This window comes from Harpia harpyja, chromosome 3 (assembly GCF_026419915.1).
Source record: "Harpia harpyja isolate bHarHar1 chromosome 3, bHarHar1 primary haplotype, whole genome shotgun sequence".
NCBI lineage: Eukaryota > Metazoa > Chordata > Aves > Accipitriformes > Accipitridae > Harpia > Harpia harpyja.
In genome coordinates this window covers 36,479,787-36,497,749 of record NC_068942.1, presented here as the reverse complement: position 1 = coordinate 36,497,749, position 17,963 = coordinate 36,479,787, and positions in this window count along the sequence as shown.

The window sequence follows — 17,963 nt, the reverse complement described above, 5'->3', positions numbered from 1 at the left end:
ATATCTTCTTGCTTTGAGAATTAACACATATTCTGTGACTCAGGGACCTGGACTAGAAATAAAGACAAAAGTCACAGCTCACATGCTGTGCTTGTGTTACAAGCCATCCTCTCTCCCTTGCCTGCAGGAATTCCAACAGCACGAGGCAAAGCACAGGAAACGATGTTGTGAAGAGCGTACCAGGACTTAGCGAGGAACAGGCCTGCTCCCATCTGCTTCTTTGGCCCCTGCTGCTTTGCAGGAACATCCTGTCTCTGCATTGGTTTAGTCTGGGGCAAAACAAAAAAGAAAGAAAACCACAATGTCGAAACTTGATTAACTGCAGTAGCTGCAGATAGTGAAATGGCCAAGTTACCTCTCTTGTTTCCTCATGAGCGTTACGACATTACGTTCAATTGATCAGTTTGAGTATGTTATGTTATGTGGCAATGGACTTAAGAGAGCTCAGTTGTACTTTCTTGTTCTATTTAATCTCTTCTTCTTCTCCCTTTGTGTTCCATCTTGCTCCTAAACCCATCGCTTTCCTTCTGTTCTTTTTTTAGGTTGGTAAGTGGCTTCCTTCATGGGCCAGAATAATGTGACATTTTGTGGGGTAAGTAGTTCCTTTCCTACCTGAATCTTGTTTCATGTGGCAGCCGAACCACTCTGTCTTCAACTACATCTTTAAGAGAAACTTAGAGAATGCCTTCTGTTACTTGATTGTTTTAAGGGGACCTAAGCTTTTAACTGCACCAGGGCTAGGCAGAGACGGCAAAGGAATGGGCTGAGAATTGCCCATGTGCAACCTGTACACATTTGCTCCTGCATACTTCAACTGTTTTTTCTCCCAGTGAGCGTGAGGTTGGGAAGCAGAGTGCTCCACCTTCTTGGCAGTTGGCTGCTAGTCTGTTGATGAGATCAGACTGAAGCGAGAATGACCTGTTTGCTGCTACTGGAGTCACAAAAGGCACGATAACAAACTGTCCCTGCCAGCTCCTCAGCATAACCCACCTATTGTTTGTAGTTCTTCCTCTTTCGCTCAGCTGTAACTCGGATTTAGGACATATGTTCTGCCATGTGAATGAAAAGAAGGCTCACTCTTCTTGGACCAACTGTGGTTATTCCAAACTTGCCACAGGTAGAAGCGGCACATTGCCCGTTTTATTCTGACAAGGTTATCGCAGGCAGTGCAGTCTGGCTATCAGAGTCAGTTCTGAGGACAGGTGTCTACTCCGTGCTTGGATCGTGTCAGCAGCTCACCTAAAACCTCACAGTGAGTTGTGGCAGGGCTAAGGAGAGCACCCATAAATCCTCCCACAGCAGGAGGCAAAGTCTCCTGCTACTGCTGTGGGAGCAAATGCTGCAAAGAGCAGTAGCGGTCCTAGGTCTCTCTCTGGTGTTGAAATATTTCTAGTGAAGAAATGCCCATCACTCCAGAGGCTATGCAATATGCTTTAAGCAGCTGCAAGGACCTATTGACTCTTCTTTTGACACCTTTTTAAAAAAGAAACATGTTTTGACCTGCAAACAAAGCCCTCTGCCCTATGTGCTGCAAACTACTTACGTGCTTGTTATGAGACTCGCACAACAAACAGCAGCTATCCAAGTACATCAGAAGGCACAATTTTTGAAGAAGGTGTGTACAGAAGGAACTCTGGAAATATTTCTTTTACTGTTTGGCATCCCAGAAAGAAAGGATGCTGATAAACTAGAATGAGACCAGATAATAAAGGGATGAAGAAAATGACTTATTTATGAAGAAGAAAGTAAATATATACAGATTCATTGTAGAATCTTTCTGCAGTGGTAGGTTATTGTAATTAAAAATAAGGAATGTAAGAAATACATGTGCCTTTATGTGGAGTTCAGGGTATTTGGACCTATTGCCTCATATTTTTTCTTGCCCCCGTATAGGTTTTAGGTAAAACTCAGGAACTTCAGTTTTTCCTTATCTGAGTATTTTATGGCACTGTTCTCCACCTTCACCTTATGTTTAAGTGAGTTTTTTCTTCCTTTCTTTGGTCATTTGCATAAAATCACAGATATGGTCTTCCATAGCAATTAACGCCCACCAGTCCTTTGACCCTTGTTCTGACATTTTTTTCTGGTGCTTTCATATACCCACATTTCCATTCATATCTCATTCATGCCAATATTAATATTTCCAGTATTAATGTTTCTGTTACGGATTTCTCAGATGAATGGTGAAATCAGTCACTGTAAAACTATACACTACCAAAGAGTGAAATTTATTCTTTTGCAGAGAGCCACTGCAAGCTTTCTGTACCACTCAAGTCCCAATAGACACAACTGAAGAATTAGCTGAGACTTAAGCAGAGAGAAAAGTAAAATTCATCCAATTGCCCTTTTTTGGCTGGCAGATCTCAGCCTGCAGGAGTGAGAGCTACCCAGTAACTGTAAGCGTGACTAAGAATTGAGAGAGAAAAGAGCTTTCACATTTAGCTGACAGCACTCCTGGTGCTGCAGCATGGCTGTGACCAGACTGCCGCAAACTGCATTGTCAGGTGGGATACAAGGATGGTCCATTCGTGCTTTACACGAGCTTCTGAACTATTTGAGTCCTCCTTTTGAACTGCCTCTGTATTATTCCCTTTACTTTATTCCCTTTACTCCAACTGCATCACCGGTTTTAATGAATATCACTTAATATCATGCTGGTGAGGAGTAGTCCGTGAAAACAGTGATATGTTTGCAAATTTGATCTAAGGTTTCAGTCAGTTTATAACATGGACCATCTGACATCCACAGGGGATCACCTTATGTGCTCTTGATTTACAGGCCTCTTAGGTGTCTAAATATTGTGTTAGTTAAGCTCCCTTAAACACAAGGGGACATTTACAGGTACCTAGAGCTTAAAATGGGCTAGTGTAAAACAGCACCCGATATTGGCATTTCATTTCTCAGAAAATCCGAACACACCTAGAGTTTTTAAAGACCTTTTTTAAAGGAACAGTGAAGTTACATGCTCAGACTTCCTTCCCTGTTCTGGGTCATTGTATTGGGTCTGGCTGAGATGGAGTTAATACTCCCCATAGCAGCCCTCATAGCACTGTGCTCTGCATCAGTAGCTAGAAAGGTGTTGATAACACACCAGTGTTTTGGCTGCTGCTGAGCAGTGCTGGCACAGCATCAAGGCTGTCTCTCCAACATTTTTGCCCCCCCCTCAACGGCAGGCTGGGGCAGGGCGAGATCTCGGGAGGGGACATAACCAGGACAGCTGACCTAAACTAACCAAACAGATATTCCATACCATATGACATCAGCTCAGATATAAAAGCTAAGTAAAGGGAGATGGAAGGGGGGCATTTTTTGTCTTCAGGAGCAACCACTATGCGTACTGAAGCCCTGCTTCCCAGGAAGTGGCTAGACATCGCCTGCTGATGGGAAGTAGAGAATAATATCATTTGTTTTTCTTTGCTTTTGCGCGCGACCTTGGCTTTCAGTTTATTAAACTGTCCTTATCTTGACCCACGAGCCTTTGGTTATATTTTCTCTCCCCTGTCCAGTTGAGAAGGAGGGGGAGTGATAGAACAGCTCTGGTGGGCACCTGGCATCCAGCCAGGGTTAACCCATCACAGTCTTTTTGGTGGAGAATGCGGGCAAGTGAGGAATTTGAGATAAGGATAGTAACTGAGAGAGGTAACGGGCAAAACATGGACTGAACGCAGCTAGAGAGTTAAGAGCTGCATGACGAGCGGGGAATTTTTATTGTTGTAATTGTGGTGAAGGGACGAGGGGTGGATTGTGTGTAAATTGTCCACTTTTTGTCGGTTTTGTGATGATATTATTTTGATTGGTGTGGGGAATTTTTTTTTGTTGATGTGAGTGAAGATTTTGTGTGATGAATGTAGATTTTAATGATAGTTCTTAAAAATGTCTATCACTCCCCCTCCTTCTCAACTGGACAGGGGAGAGAAAATATAACAAAGAGCTTGTGGGTCGAGATAAGGATAGGAGAGATCACTCACCAATTACCGTCAGGGGCAAAACAGACTCAGTTTGGGGAAAAATTAACTTGATTTATTACAAATCAACCGGAGTAGGGTAATGAGAAATAAAACCAAATCTCAGAACACCTTCCCTCCACCCCTCCCTTCTTCCCGGGCACAACTTCACTCCCGGATTCTCTACCACCCCCCCAGCGGCACAGGGGGACGGGGATGGGGTTTACGGTCAGTTCATCACACGTTATTTTCTGCCGCTTCATCCTCCTCAGGGGGAGGACTCATCACACTCTTCCCCTGCTCCAGCGTGGGGTCCCACCCACGGGAGACAGTCCTCCACGAACTTCTCCAACGTGGGTCCTTCCCACGGGCTGCAGTTCTTCACGAACTGCTCCAGCATGGGTCCTTTCCACGGTGTGCAGTCCTTCAGGCACAGACTGCTCCAGCGTGAGCCCCCCACGGGGTCACAAGTCCTGCCAGAAAACCTGCTCCGTGGGCTCCTCTCTCCACAGATCCGCAGGTCCTGCCAGGAGCCTGCTCCAGCGCGGGGTTCCCACGGGGTCACAGCCTCCTTCGGGAACCCCCCTGCTCCGGCGTGGGGTCCTCCCCAGGCTGCAGGTGGATATCTGCTCCACCGTGGACCTCCATGGACTGCAGGGGGACAGCCTGCCTCACCATGGTCTTCCCCACGGGCTGCAGGGGAATCTCTGCTCCGGCGCCTGGAGCATCTCCTCCCCCTCCTTCTTCACTGACCTTGGTGTCCGCAGGGTTGTTTCTCTTACATGTTCTCACTCCTCTCTCCGGCTGCCGAATACCGCCGTCCCAACTTTTTTTCCTTCTTAAAAATGTTATCACAGAGGCGTTACCACTATCGCTGATTGGCTCGGCCTTGGCCGGCGGCGGGTCTGTCTTAGAGCCGGCTGGTATGGGCTCTGTCGAACACAGGGGAAGCTTCCAGCAGCTTCTTACAGAAGCCACCCCTGTAACCCCACCCGCTACCAAAACCTTGCCACACAAAACCAATACAGTCATTTTCTCTACATCCCACTATCTTTTCCACATTAGTAATAATAATCAAGACAAAAGCAGCATCCTTCCATAAATCATGACATTTTTGAGCAATCTTTATGGAACAGTGACCCCGAATTCATACTAAATTCTATTTTCTCCCTTCTATTTATATGCACCACCTTGTTTTGTGGGAGAAGTGTGTCTGGTGGGTAAAGCACTGGTGCTGCCCATGATGCTGGGCTGGGGGAGCACATGGTAAATCCTGTGGTGAGGAGAAGGTGGACTCAGAAATCTGTCCCTTTCACTGTAGCGGAATACTTCTTTTGGAGAGAAGATGAGACGTAGGCCTTCTTCCATGATCTTTTGATCTTTACCTGTTCTTGAAGAGATATTCCAATACTGCTGCCACTATTTTGCAGCAGGCATTTTTCTTTCCACACTCAGCAAGTAGAAATGGATTGTGACTCCTGATAGCGTACCTACTATTCCCCCACTGTCATTCAAAAATATTAGACACAGGACCTGGTAAGAATTACTTTCCAATCTACATTTAAATGTTATATTGATTTTTAATCCCTTAATCTTTATCAATCTCCTCTGAATTTGCCGTAAGTCTAATGGATCATTTGGTTTCAGACAAGGCTCACTACTTAGAATGATCAACTGTACACTTGGCCAGCTCAAAGCCTCTACACCATTTAAATACTCTTTGTAGGACTTAAGGAATACAAAGACATTGAGCTCAATTTCTGAAAAAGAAGAATCCCACTCTAAATAATTATGCACAAGTTGTGAACTATGTATCCTGCAATCTATTCCACTCATTTTCACCTAGAGAACCCCATATCCATTTATTCCTGAGGCTTTTCTGGCTAGTAGGCACATTTTCATCACTGTTAACTTCATCTGAAACACCAGAATGAATGTATAGAGAAGGAAGCAGAAAAAAGGGAAAACAAAAATCTTATTCCAACTGAAAACTGATGGACAATTTCTTGATGAAGTTGTTCTCCTTCTGCATAATTATTCCATTTCAGAGGTATGGGAGGATCAAAAATTTCTGTTGTAGCCTTCAGCTTTCATGCTTCATAGAAGTAAGGCCTGTTTTTCTTTTATACTTTGTACAAAGCCATTTCAGCTGAAAGAAGTGAGATATGCTATGCTTTGATATTAAGTATCCCTTGAAGGACTTGGCTGTCTAAAGATCAGGAAGTTAATGATATTTTGTCTTGCAGCAGGATGACTTTTTAATGTATATTTTAGATAATACAGCAGTTCAGCGATAATATTGTAGATTATTGCATTTCCTTCCTGAGGCTTTATATTAAATGGGTAAACGTTTCTGGGCAAGCAAAGCCTTCTTCAGTTTCAAAGTTTTTTTCTCCTTGTCCTTTATGGCAGTGTATTTCTATTAGAAGGGCTTTTGTGATTGTGTTTTTTTCTCCTGGCTTTTGTTGGGAATGATTCTTCCCTGTGGAGATAGCTAGCATAAAGCCTCTGTGCCCCATACTGGAAAATGAAATAAGACATAGACCTTGAGTTCTGCAGGTGGAGCCATGGGAGCATGATCTCACCCTCCTGTTCACCAGAACAGCAACATCTCAACTTCATCAACTGAGTCCAAGAGCCTTGTAAGCCTGAACATGGTAGTTGCTTGTGCAAAGTGGTTTTACATCACTGTGCATCCATTACTCAATATGCAGTTTCTTCCCTATGGATATGGAAGGTCGTGTCCCAAAGGATGGACACACAGTATTCCTATTTTGAACCTAGCTCATCTTTTCTGTAACACTGCTTTTAAGATTCAGCCACTTACAGTGACAAGCAGCTAGGGCAGTAGTTGTACTGTGTATGAACTAGGAAAGTTTGAATGTGAAGTGACAGATGGGCTTCATCTGGAGAGGCAAAAGAGAGATGGACTAAACCCAGTCTATGCTTCCAGAGTTCACTCTGGACAAAAACTGTGACTCGCTTACCATACTTACAAATGCTTTTCACTGAGCTCATAAGCAACAGAAGGCTCATGTACACTGCACTGGAGCACGGGACCGAGGTCTCTACATGACCACTAAGTAGGCTGGTACATAGAGTAGGGCAGTAGGTACACAGAGTAGAGCATGCTGAAAGCAGCATCATCAGCTTAGCAAGAAGCTCTGTATGAGCTGTAGCTAATTCTCTCTGGACCCGTGCCGGACTGTACTGCCTGGGGAGCTCTTTGCACGTGTGTGCTCTAATGTATGGTGCAATACAGTCATGATGACAAGCTGTTGTATAAATGAATAAAATCTTTCACCCTGTGCTCAGAGATAATGTGAGCTGTTATAGAGACAGTCTGCTTCTGAAATTCCTGATCATTCTTTCTGAACTTCTGAAGTGTTGTACCGGGTGTCTTACTCATGGACATGACAGAGAAGTTAGGTGCTACCTGGTGTTTAGAGACCAAAGCTCCTGAGGAGCAGGAGACATTAGAGATGGGGATCCTGTGCTGTCATCTTGGGTCCTGAACCTGCACACAACCTGGCATACCTCCAACCCTAGAGCAGACAGGGAGCCGAGGAGAAACAAGGGTGCTCTTGCTGTATTACATACCTGGCATACTTCCTCATAAAAGACCACAGAGATTATCCTCTGCTTTGAAAGGATACATGCTGACAGTCTGCACTAAAGAAAATGATTCACCTATCTGAGCAGATAACAGTAAATGCCTGGCACAGAGCCATACAGCTCCAGGTCTAAAGATACTGCAGCTGTAATCGAGGCATGAAAATGCATGAGGTATGTTAATTGAGTAATAACTGAAATGTATGATTAAATGAAGAGGTAACCTTTCTAAGGTAGTCCCCCTTAATACATGTTACTTTGCATTATGCCTTTGGGCTTTTCTACGCTAGAAAAATGAACAGAAGTAAGGTCACGTAGGGTTCAGTTAACTCTGACCTGAAGATGACTGCTTCGCTGCAACATTTTTTACCTCAAATGAGCAGGTCAAGAGGTAGCCTCAACTCCCTGCAGACTCAGAGTGATCACAGCAACGGTGTTTTCTACCACCCATGCTTCTGCCTGACCCACTGCCTGCACGTACCACCGTAGCCTGTCAGATCACGATGGGTGTCAGGCGCTTGGGTGAAGAACGTCCCTGTAAGCAAGAACAGCAGGTGGTTAATTCACACTCTTGGGATTCCTCCCATGAGAACTGGGGCATGGCTAGAAAATCTGTAGGGAAATCCCCAGCCTGTTTCACCCTGCTGCAGGTCCGAAAAAGTTTGTGAAAACTGGCAACTGTAAAGCTATTCACATGTCCTGATTATACAGTACTGAAGAACAGGACGTTGACTAAGCACATTGTTCCCATTCTCAAGGATGGTCTGATGTTACAGGTATCATGAGGGTGTGTATTTTTGGCAGACAGTTGTCTCATGGCTTACTGAGTCCACCTTTTATTGCTTTCTGGCTCTGTAAAGGAATTTTTGTCATTTGCTGTTCAGGCTTAATTAGGGTAATGCAATGCCCTTGCGTGGACCACTGACAGCATGTGCTGTTCTCCTTAGTTTGGAAGGGATTTTTCTTCTTTCTGCCGGTGAGCTCCTCTCTAGCACTTTGGATCATGTGTGCTTCCCTGTGCTTCAATGGGTAACAACTGCTGGGATCCCTTGAATATTGCTGGTATAAGTTCAGGCTACCCTGCTCTTCTCTGATCAGCTATCTATAGGTACTGTTGTACCTATTCCCACCAAAAGTCTGCTGTTGGCCTTGGTGCATGGGTAACTCAGTGACTTCCAGCTGTTTCCTCACCCACTTTTGCCTGCTGTAGCTCACCTTATGTCTGGCATTTCTGGTTCTTCCTAAGTGTCTGTGCTGACATGTTACCTAGGTGCCCCATGGTAAGTCTGAGGAGGATTAAGGTAATTCAATCTGCAAATCCAGTTGCGATGCTGAGGAGGAGCCAAGCCAGATAAGCACAGCAGTGTCTCCCTTGCTCCGTGGGATGAGGCACGCACCTTTTGTAGTACGCTTAAAAAGGCATTGGTCGGGCTGAGGTGGCAGGGCCACTGTTTCATGCAGATAAAATACTCATCTCTTGCAACCGTATGAGGACTTGTACATGATCTCTCTGCTTCATGAATCGCGGTTGCACTCGCCCTACCTTGCCTTTGCTATGTTCCGTACCCAGGTCTGCCCTTTTGCCTTGCCAGGTGTGGACCCACTTGGCAGCAGTTAGGTAGCCGACGGGAGCTCGGAGCACCACGAATGCGGGGAACGGTGGTGTGGCCAGTCATGTGGACCTCGCCGACTTCTCCTGACTGCCGTGCCTCTGATTTATGCTGCACCAAGGTCAGTCAGGGTAGCTCTGCTGGACGGTAAGGGAGATCAGACTGAAGGCAGTAAAAATTATTTGAGAGCTGTCCTCTCAGTATATAGAAGGACTTTAATTTACAGCCAGTAAGTGGAGCTATAGCTCCATGACAGGTTATTTCTTTAAAAAACATGGTTAAAAATTGCTGATGGAACTTTTTTCTCCCCATTTCCTGGTATTTATTTAGTCCTTTTGTTGCACATAAACAGTCACGCTGCTCGGAGCTCATGGAGTGAGCTCTTAACTTTTCTATTTCATTCCTTGAGTCATAGGCAGAACACAGGATCTTTGCCGCATTGACTGTGCAGTTAGCAGTTTCCCATGCTACTTGTTTGTTTTGCAATAGTTCTTCTCCTTGCTAATTTCTCACACAAATTTCTCCTGTCAGTTAAAGACAAAATAATTGCATTCGTGTGTATGTGAGCAGTTATGTTTGCAAAAGGGACATTCATATTCTTATTAATCTAATTCAATTAATTTCCTCAGTGGCAATATTGTGTCCAAGCGTTTGGGGAAAGCTGTTCTTTTGCTGCATTGTTACTCAGTATTGCAATTCTTGTATAACATCTAATGTCTACATCTAGTGCTTCATCTTGCATCCCTTTAGTCTCTCTCTACTTTCTCCCTGAATTAGAAACGCTTTGCAATTGCATTTACTGGTCTCCATTTTTGCCTGGTCTGGATCACTTTCTGCTTTTATTCAGCTTGTCACCTGTTTATAAATATTAGTTCTTCATTTGAAGGATTTAGACAGGAAAGTCCTTAGAGATATGTCTACCTTTAAGCATTTGAGCTGTGCAATAGATTCCAATGGGACTAGTTATAGTACCGAAGTTAGGGATGTGATTGAGTGGTTCCTTGGACCAAGATCATTAATACTTCACCTTGACTTATATGGCTAAGAACCCAGCTCAACAGTGGATAACGGGAGAGGCTCAGGCAATTCTTCGACAATGTTTATTTTTTCAAAATCCACTAGCAATAATACAACTACAAGTCCTTTGCTGAATAAATACAGGCTTTTTTTCTAAACTGGGCTACTGCTTGCAACCATAAAATGTATATTATTCAGCTCAGCTCACAAGTGTGGCATCTTCTCTATTGATTTTGACAAACTCTTATTTCCCTACTGCCATGGCTGACCTTTAACTTGAATTCTTGGCCTGTAGTCTGGGAAAACGAAGATCACAGAACAGCCCAGATCTAGCACGTGCTTTTGGAGCAATTCGTGTCTGGCACTAGCAGACCCATAGCCCACTGAATCTGGCCTTTAATTTATTAAATCTGTAAAATGAGCAGCTGCTATTCTGCAAAGGTTCAGTGTGATCCATTAAGCACATTTTGCTGACATGGGATGGGAAGGAGAGGTCTGTGGACTGTTAAAGAAGAGAATTTCTGGCAGGCACTTTTTTCTTTAAAGTTGCCTAATTCACCAGTTCTTGCAGACATTCTGGATCCTTCCCTTCCTGGTGCCTTTCCACTGACAGTGAGGGAGATATTCCAAAAATCATTACACACACACACACACACGCTTGTATCCCTAAAATCTCTATGATAGGAGCAAACATTTTGGCATTAGAGTAACACTGGAGAGTGTACCACAGCTGTTTGAGACGCGGGGGGATGGAAGGGAGGATCAACACTGCAGGGTGAGGTTCTGCCAAAGACATTTTTACACTGGGATATTTTTCTGCCCAGCAAAACGCAGTATTAAATCAAGTCAGAACATGCCCATGCCTGCTGTGTGCTCTATCCACAGCTGTGCTTATAGCAGCATAACTCTTCCCTCAGACAGATGAAGGATGCGTGTGGGCATCTATTCCTTTGCCATACACTGGAGAGGGTCCCACAGTGACAACTGGACGAGCTCGGTGGAGATGGCAGCAGTTCCAGGAACATCTTGCCAGAGTCAACAGAAGACATGAAATAGTTTTAGAAGGGCCTTGTTTGATGAGACTATCTCAAGAAATAGTCTTTTGGGATAATCAATTCAAATTATGAGTTGTTCTAGAAAAATTAAAATGGTAGCATTCAGAACATTAGGATCTGAAAGTTTTGTAGGCTGATTAAAAAGCATCATTTTAGTTTGAGAATTAAAATTCTTTCTTTCTCATCCATTTCTGGAGACCAGGATAACCAAAATGATTTAAGGGTTGGATTTCATGAAAAGATGGAATTATATCAAGTATGAAACTCTTTAAATGTTTGTTTTATTCTCCCAATAGAGGTTTAAACTCATGTCTATGCTTTTAATGCCTTCTGCCTTCCTGATATGCTTCATTTTCCCCTAGAAATTTCTAATACAAGCACTGGTTATGAACAATTTCTTTAAAATATGTTTTGGCTTGTTCAGTACCTCCCTCAAGCCCTCCAACAAACCCTTTTTCCCTAGAATAGTTTTATCTCCTAGACAATGACTGTGCACTTAAGCTTTTTCCAATGAGAAAAGATGATTGGGGCATCATCTGATTGTCACTTCCATCATGCAGTTGTGTGCACTCAAAGCACTTGAAACTCTCTGCCAGCTCCAGACTGGCATTTCTTCTGCCTCTAATGGCTGTTTGGGCAGACATCAAAACCACTTCTTAAGCTGCTGCTCCCACACCATGAACCTTTGTCCCTTTTCGGACCATTTCACCTAAATCCAAGCAAAGGGCTGATTGCTACGAAGCATGAGACAAGCGCAACATGTACTTGTAACAAGTGAGCATCTGTACATAGTGGCAGGCAAAATGTCAGTAGCCTCCAACGACGGGTGTCTACTCTGCCAAGACACACCACTTGCAGCCAAAGTTACTTGCTATGTTATAAGCAAAGGTTGTGCTTTTGCAAGTGCTGGGCATACACTGGATCACTTGCTCTCAGCCTGACATTGGACGTTAGTAGCTTAGGACTGGGGAATTACAGCACCCTTGCACTCATCTAGTGAGGAAATAATAGGCAATAGCAGAGTTAAGAAGCTGCTAGGATCTGGCAGAGCCTGGTCAGAATGGCTGGCCATCACATGAAAGGTTCTGAGGATGAGACCCAGGGCACAAGGCTTGCTATGTCTCACCTGCAGCAAGCTGAAAGGTAGCTCAAAACCCAGGCCCACACTGCTGGATGGAAAGATGCTCATGATATATTCCAATTTTATACAAACAGCCACTCCTAAATATTTTTAAAGTGCTGTCACTATAACACAAAACTCTTTACATGGCCAGGCAAAGTACTACCTTTTTCCTCTGTGGATAAATCCCCCTGGACTCAGTTGCCCCAGGGAGAGCAGAGGCATAATTATTACCTGCTATTTCTGTGATAAGAATCTGTAGACCCCTGAGCCCCTAGGCCATTTTCTGCTCTCTGCAATATGAACGCACTAACATACCCCAGAGCAGGTACAAAGGAAAACATAGGGGATGGAGGACAGGAGGAACAGGAGCCTCTAATCCTGCCCACGAGCAGCATGCAGAGTTTGTATGCTCAAAGATAATTTTTAAACAATTTGAACAAGCAGGGTTTTTACAGCTCTCTATCCTGTGCAAAGTGATGCTTGAAGAGGTACCTCTTCAAGCAGGAGAAGAGAATGATGATTTTATGGATTGGGTCAAGGTCCTTAGGAGCAGATTGGCAGGCTTGATGGATCATCACTCTCACATAGGATCTGGCTTTGCCTCCACAGAAATCAGTGAGAACTTGCTTTTCAGCTCACAGTCTTGGGTAACATTTTTGAGAAAGGCTTGAGACTTCACACAAAACAGGAAGAACATTAAGCCTGTGAATTCCACTAGCCAAAGAACAGTAAAGGATGTATTAAGAAAGGTTATGTTTTTATATTAGCTCAGAGGCCCAGGTGGCACTCAAGCCCAAACTAGTTGATTTCCATGTTGTGTTGTGTTTGCTTACCTTTTCACTCTAAGTCATTACACCAACTGGCAATATAAGTAGGACAGCTTGGATAATGGGGTCTTAGCCCCAGTAAGAAACATAGATGTGACCTTGAAATCTTAGCTGTCCTTTTATACTTCACGGTGTACTCTTTGATGATGCAATGGCATACCTTTTCTCGTGGAGTCTCATTCACAGCACAGCATGGGCCCTGCTTGTGGACTGAGTCAGGTTTACACAGGGCATGAAATCATTTCATGTGAGATGCCTTTGTTGTATGTTGGGGTGTTAAACAATGTGCAGTCAATAAGACAAGGAGTGTCAGGAAGAAAAGGAAGTTCTTATGATTTGGCAGCTGCCTGACACGTTACAGAAGTAGATGTTATGCTTGCTTCTCCATTTCTTCATCTATTGTGAAAAAAACCTTCGTAGGAGATTTCTATTAGGAAGTTGGCAAGTCATTTAAATCAGTTTTTTTCAAACACAGCATGTGTCTGTTTCTCATTTTCTGGGTGCCTAGCGTCTAGCTTATTTTGGCCTCAAGCCATTGAACATGTTGAGAATAGAGACCGAGACTAAGAACTTAATTCCATGTCCTCTGGGAAGCTCGTGTACAGAGCTGAAGGCTGGTAGGTGCATTTGCCGTAACCCCTGTAGCTGAGCTAATGTACTGTAGCTTTCTTCACTAGCTGGATTTTCCTACAAGTTTGCCATCAGAGACTGAGGAGCTCTCTATCTATGCACAGCATTGACCAAATGGGCTTTTATATCAGTAGCCTAAGGTGCCTGCACCATAACTGCAAACTCCATGAGCAACGCACTCTGCCAGTTGGCCTAACTCGCTTGAATTCGACTTCAAGCACCCGTTTTTCATCCATGAACTTTGGTTGAACAAGGCAGAGAAACAGAGCTGCTCCTCTGATTATTACTGACAGCGACTGATCTTTATGTGTAGTCTAAACTCCCCTTGAAGCACTTGAGTGAATGAATAAACATGCTGAATACTTCCAAAAAGGTACTGCAGCACTTATTAGAGCTATACACAGCTTTTCCTTATCTTTGGAGAGAAGAGGAAGAAACCTGACAGTTCATTTTAGTGTGAGTGGATGTGGGAGGAACTAATTATTCTGATTGAAGCAATGGAGGTAGCTTCTCTATGAGACTGAAGGGGAGCTTTCAGCCTGCTTGTGCTATATGGCTGGAGGTGTTCTGTCTTTCCTTGAGTGAAAGACACAAAATAGATGGACCCCACTCTGAGCCAACTTTGCCCAGGCTGAGTCTGATTTCACCTCTAATTTTGCAGCCCCAGGTTATAGTCACAAGACATATACTCCACACAGTTACTCGCTGTTAATGCTAAGTAAACACCTATAAATATTAATTTAGTATTTCAACACTGTACAGTATTTTCTCATTTAAATGAAATCAAATGTGAACTAAGCATAGATGTCTATGAATGATGTGAAGTATTTGCCACAGGCATGATTAAACTGCTCTGGTCAGCTTTTTGGCCACGTAGTCAAATACACCTCTTTAGCAAGAAGGCAAGTACCATCATCTTCACCAGTCAGTTAATATTCCTGTGGTTAATTCCTCTGCATCCCCAGGACTGAGCAGCTTTGTGTAGCACAGTGAATGTGCCTTTTATAATCTTTGATACTGCCGGTGATAAGCTGGGCTTTATTTGCCTGGTCTTTCACTTGAGATTCTGTTCACAACCAGCAGCTGGGTGCTTTTCTGTGTATCATATTATTGCTCTAGGCTGTTCAGAGGCCAGTATTTCAACACCATAAATGCTGATCCCACTCTAGTCTTTCCCTTATGAGCAGCTGAAGCATCTCTTTTGCTGTTAGTGATACATAATCTGAGCTATTGGTTTTGAACATCATATTAGCAGAGGCAGCTGGTACACAGAAAGCTCCCATGTTAACTAACTGGGAAGTTCAAGTCAACACCAAGTTTTGCTTAAATTGGGAAGAGAAGTGGAGTCAAGATACAGAATTGCTTTTGATGTTTTTTTTCCCTTTGAATTACTGTAGAACATAAAGGAAAAAAGCAATGAGGGAAAAGGATTTTGTGTGTGTGTGTGTGTGTCAATCCTGACTTTACTGTAGTAAGAGCTCCCAGTTGAGCTAAATGGTGCTGCTGTTGTAGCATCAAGCTTTTTCTTGTCTGCTTCTTGGCTGTAACATGTGAGGCTGGAGCTGGTCTCTGACAGTTGATGTTCTGCATTTGGCCACAGATTTCTCTGATGCCCCAAAGGACGGCAAATCCTCTCAGCGAGCTCTTGGCAAGACCCCGGGCCAGGAGTGACTGTGGATGTGCTGCTAGAGATGCACAAGTACAGAGACCGCAGCTCTGCCCTGGGACTAAGAGCGGATCTGGGGTGGGCAGGACTAGGCACCGTGCCGGTCAACTGCTGACGCACTATCAGGAAAGGGATCATTTGGGGACAAAGGCCTACCATCACAGATATGGGAGATATCAGTTACCTTTTATGTAGGCTGTGGAGGGTGACTTAATACAAGTTAGTGATGTCCTTTGAGATCTTCTGAGGAAGGGTGCAGTGCATGCAAAGAATGTATGCCCTATCCTGATCTGAAGTGGTTGGCAACTAGTCCAGTGCTGCATCATGCAGGTGCTCGTGGCTCTGGCTTATTTGTCTATCCCTGCTCTTAAGAATCACCTTGTAGGTTCAAAGACAAGCGTTGAAGGTACTAGTCAGCCGCTTTCTGCAGTTCTGTCAAAAATACGGGAGCTTGAAGGTTCATCACATTGGGGAAGCAAAAGGGCACTAAATATTTCATATCAAAAAGTTAAATATTATCATAAAAGTAATTTAATATAAATGGCTTTCAGCAAATCCTTATTCATATTTCATGACTGAAATGGGTGGCTGGTTTCTAATGTTTGCATGCAATTAATTTTAATGGGTGCAGCACATTATTTCCAATCCTTTGTCCCTCAGAGACCCTGGCCCTATCAAGAAAAGCAAATAGCAGGACATCAAATGTCAGTGACACAGAGGGTGATGCAGCACCCTGTGTATAGATCTGGAAATGACAAGTTAATAGGCTGCTGATAGTTCCTGAAGTGTATCAAGAGTAATTATTCTGTGTATCTGGGGGTAAATGAGGAATGGCAGGAACTCCATAAGGTAAAGATATCTGAAAATATGAATATACATTAGTGACATATAAAACTTCAATTTTTCATGTCTTTGTAAGGTGTGATCTGAAGTCCATAGAAATAGGTGGCAGTCTTCCCACTGATTTTACAGGGTTTAGAAGAGGTCTTCAGTGAGCTTTGTACATGTATCAGGCGTATCATAACCAGCTTTGCTTGGGTGAGGCCAAAGAAAAGTTCTCTGATCCTCCAAACTCATTTGTGGGCAATAAGATATCCTGTGAAGGATGAAGCTGCAAGAGGAAGCAGACCGTGTGTGTTGTGAATGCTTTAAGATGTGGAGTTTCCTGGATGTTCACAAACGTCCCTCCAGATTGCATGAAGAAAAAGAAGTGTAAGGTGTCTGATGACCTTTGAAATAGTAGCAGAGATTTTTAAAGCTAACCAAATGTGTCTCAGACCATTAAACTGGACAGAGAAAAAAGTCTGGCACGTTTGATTCCAGAAGAAATTTCTGAAATGGTAAAAGGGAAAAAAAATAGGTGGTGCAAAACACATTCTAGCACTAAAACTGACTTCATTGTGGGCTTCTGGGGATGAAAGTCTCCGTCTTTAATTAGCATCAAGCTTAACTGTCTTCTGTTTCAACCCTGAATATTAATTAGTGATGCCCTTGGGGTAATCAACCCTTGTGGATCTCTGAGAAAAATGAACTGATTAGTAGATTGACCTTGACAGTTCCCAGGGAAGAAGATGAAAATACAGACTGTTCAACTATGCTGCACTGTAAGCTTAATTTAGCATAATCTAGTGAACTGGGAAGCCCAAAGGAAGAATGAGGAAAACTTAATGAGGAGGTTAGTTACAAAGGGTGCCATTCATTTTTCCACTTAAAAATGCAATTTTTTTTTGCATTTGAGCCATGAATGAAAGTTTAAGGGCTGGATACCCAAAGTTGTTCAACACTTAAATATCCATTTTATTTAACCAACACTCATCATCTATTATCTGAGCTTTGACAACTTGCACTTAGAATATCTGGAAATATTTTCAGAAGAATTCCACTCTAATTGTATGAACCCCATGAAATGTTCCTCTGAAACACATCTCAATGATCTCAAGTTTACTTTTTGCTGCTTCCCAAAAAGCAGCTGATGTTTTCAGGAAACAGAAGGTTTTGGAACAAATGGAGAGAGACCTAGTGAAGTACAACACCAGATTTGGAGTCAGGAAATTTTGTGCCTAGCTCCCTCACACTTGGTGACTTTGCTATGGATTATTTGCTGGGTTTTTCTTCTGCCTTTGTCATTAGTTGTGCAATCCTGGACAAATGAAATGTGTCTGCTTGCCTCTTCTGAGTATGAATAAGGAATAAAAATCCCCATTGTCTGAGATACCTTGTGATCTGTTGATCTGAGGTGCTCATAGTGCAAAGAAAAACTTAAAAAAATTTCTATCCCTTCATAACCTTTTGTTTTAAACTTTGCTGCTTCTCCTTCCCACAGCCTCTTTCTTATCAAACAATTTACCCTTGAATAAGTCTGTTATGCCATTTCCTACTTTCTTGTACTCCAAGTACATCTTACAACATGGAGCAGCTCCTCTGTCTTTCCTGTGCCATTCATACCTCCTGAAGCCCCAGCTAAGAATTCCACTGCGTG